Below are 2,775 nucleotides of genomic sequence, written 5' to 3'. Positions count from 1 at the left end.
TTTTATATATTCCTCCAAGAGTGACATCATCCCTGGGGGGGAAAGAATGTGCTGCTGCCGACCCGCTGCCCCCCAGCTTCCAGCAGGACCCCGCGGAAGAGGGATGGAGGGATGATGAGCAGCAGCCGTSTGTCTGTCCATCCATCCACCCGCCTCCCCGAGCCCTCCCGCCGCCCCTCCAGCCTTACCGGGCGCGGTGGCTCCAGCGGCGGGAGCGGAGAGCGGGAGCGGAGCGGAGCCGGCTCCCGGCCCCGCCGAGCCGCGCTCCGGCGGTGATGTCAGCGTCCCTCCTCCTCCTCCTCCTCCTCCTCCTCCTGCTCGGTAGCCGGGCGGCCCCCCCGCCGCAGCGCGTCGCGGGGAGGGGAGGGAAAGAGGGGGGGCCCGGCTACCGAGCAGGAGGAGGGAGAATTGTAGGAGTAGGTGGATGACTTCATCTCCAGATGCAGCATCTCTGCTCCCAAATTGCATCCTCCATAGGATGGAGATCTCCCAACCGTGGGTCTCCATCCACCCTTAGGGGTGCTAAAGGACAGGAGAGGAGCAGCACCCCATGGACACCCCCCTTGTGCYGGCCAGCTCTCCCTGTGCACCCACACAGAGCCCCAAACCTTAGCCAGGCTATAAAACATGCACAGGACAGGCAGGAGACGTCATGGAGGATCCCAGCTCAGGGATGCTCTGGTTCCTCGCTGTCCTCTTGAGCCTGAACAAGCTATCCCAGTATTTGTCTGTCTGTGAGGCACAGAGAGGTGGATGTGATGTTCCCAGAGGTTCCAGGACTTGTTTTGGTTGTATTTTTTTTTAAATCCTTGCTTCTCACGCTGACTTCTCTGAAATGGTYGTGGCTCCTTGTCTCTGCTGCAGGTTGGACATCCTAAAAATAGATGGTGCCTAAAACACGGGCTCTGGGAAATGCACACTGGCTGAATCCAAGCCACTGCAGGCAGCAGTGCAGGGGTGGCACCAAGTCCAAGGAGGAATCCCAAGTGCTGGGAAAATTGAGGAAGCAGGCCAGCAGAGCAATGCAGGAGATGCGTGGCCCATCTCATCCATGATTTCAGCAAMCCCCCCCTCCTTTCCCTGCAGCCTGATGGTGCAGGGCAGCAGCATCCTGGGGGATTCCTGCCCWGCTGCACTTCCATGGGCAGCACACATCCCCCAGTGCCCCAGTGCCCAGCTGCATCCAGCCCAGCTGCCGGTCCTTGGGGGTTAAAAGGGGTTTTTCTGTCCCTCATCCCATTTCTGCTGCACCACGCTGCTGTTGCTGCTGCTGGGACAGAATCAGTGTTGGCTGTGAACAGCCAGATACTGCCCTCCCCCGAATCATGCCTCCCCAGTCATGGTCCCAGTGCTCTGGGGCTGCCTGGGGAAAGGCAAGGAGGTGTTTCCCTCCTGGGATGGGATGAGAGCTGGGGAGGCTGGTGGGGACATCCCCATCCAGCATTTCACCTCTCCTATGCCAGGATAAATCAAATACACAGGCCAGGGATTGACACAGTGCTGGGCCTTAGGAACAATCTGGCATGACACCCATCATCTCCCCTTCCCAGGATGCTGAGTGGGGTCCCTCCTTCCCAGCAGTGGGYATCTTTCCCTCCTGATCTACCTTGGGGCCCCCAAACACAAAGGCACCATCTCCTGCTGGAGCTGAGTTCCATTGTCCCCAACTCTGCCATTGGATGAGGCTGAGCATCACCCAGCCCTCCCTGGCTGGCTCCTGTCCCCAGAACCCTCAGAGCAGCCCTCACACCCCATTCCAGCTGCACCAGGATCGTTCCCAAAACTCAGTGCCCTGAGCTGCCCTTCCCCCTATGTCACCCCTACCTGGTTAATTTAAACTCCCACACCATGTGGATTTTGCCACATCCCCCAAAAGGGGCAGAGAGCCCTCAGAGAACGCCCTATGAAGATGCAGGATGTGTCCGTGGGGAGCGGGGTGACATCTCCTCACTGGAGTCCCCACCACCTTCTGCAGCTCCTCTCCTTTTCCTGCTGGGAGCATCTCCAGGGGATTCTCAGCACCTGCCTTGGCTGCTTGTCTGGGCCTTTCCAAAGGGACAGGGGTCCCACCGCTCCCCTCTCTGCTTTTGGGGGCTGCCACGCTCGTGTCCAGGGAAGTTGGCCACATGGCTGTGTATAAATAGAGCATAAATAGAGTGGTTAACATGCCCGGCTGGAGAAAGGGAGGCTGCASAACTGAGCCCTTCCCAGCTGGAGAAAATGGAAAGATTTTTGATTTCCTTTGACATTTCACAGTTGGCTTTTTCAGTACCAYCACTGTTTCCCCAGTTCGGAATGGGCCATGCTTTGCTTTCTCTTGAGGAKCAGGAAAACTCCCTCTCCCCTGGTTTTCTTCCAGAGTGCCTTCTTCTGGCTTCTGTGGGTTTTGGTTTAGGGGGAGCCAAATGCTTCTTCAAACAACCTCCCATTGTGGCATCCCTGGACAGCCTCTCGCTGCTCCATCCCACAGCCGTGCTCTGCCACCACCACCACCAAGCTGCGTGCTGGGCTGGGCAGGGAGAGGCCGGACAAAGCCCGAGCAGCACCAGGAAAGAGCGGAGGCGCTGCTGGGACTCTTCCCTGTGCCGCTCTGCAGGGCCGGCGCTCCAGAGAGGGGCAGGAGCTGCTGGACGGGGCGCTGGCAGCGCACCCCAGAGTGGCACTGGGGACCCAGGGACCTCAGTGCCATCTCCGGGCAGCGGGCACAGCACATCCCGGAGCTGAGCTGGGCCAGGGTCACACCCCGACCTGGGGAGGAGGCTCCAGCACCCGTCC

The sequence above is a fragment of the Malurus melanocephalus genome, unplaced genomic scaffold, assembly GCF_030028575.1.
Source record: "Malurus melanocephalus ecotype Western Australia unplaced genomic scaffold, MMel_1.1 scaffold_28, whole genome shotgun sequence".
In the NCBI taxonomy this organism is placed as follows: domain Eukaryota; kingdom Metazoa; phylum Chordata; class Aves; order Passeriformes; family Maluridae; genus Malurus; species Malurus melanocephalus.
The sequence above is the reverse complement of the archived record's forward strand: the minus strand, read 5'-3'. Positions refer to the sequence as shown.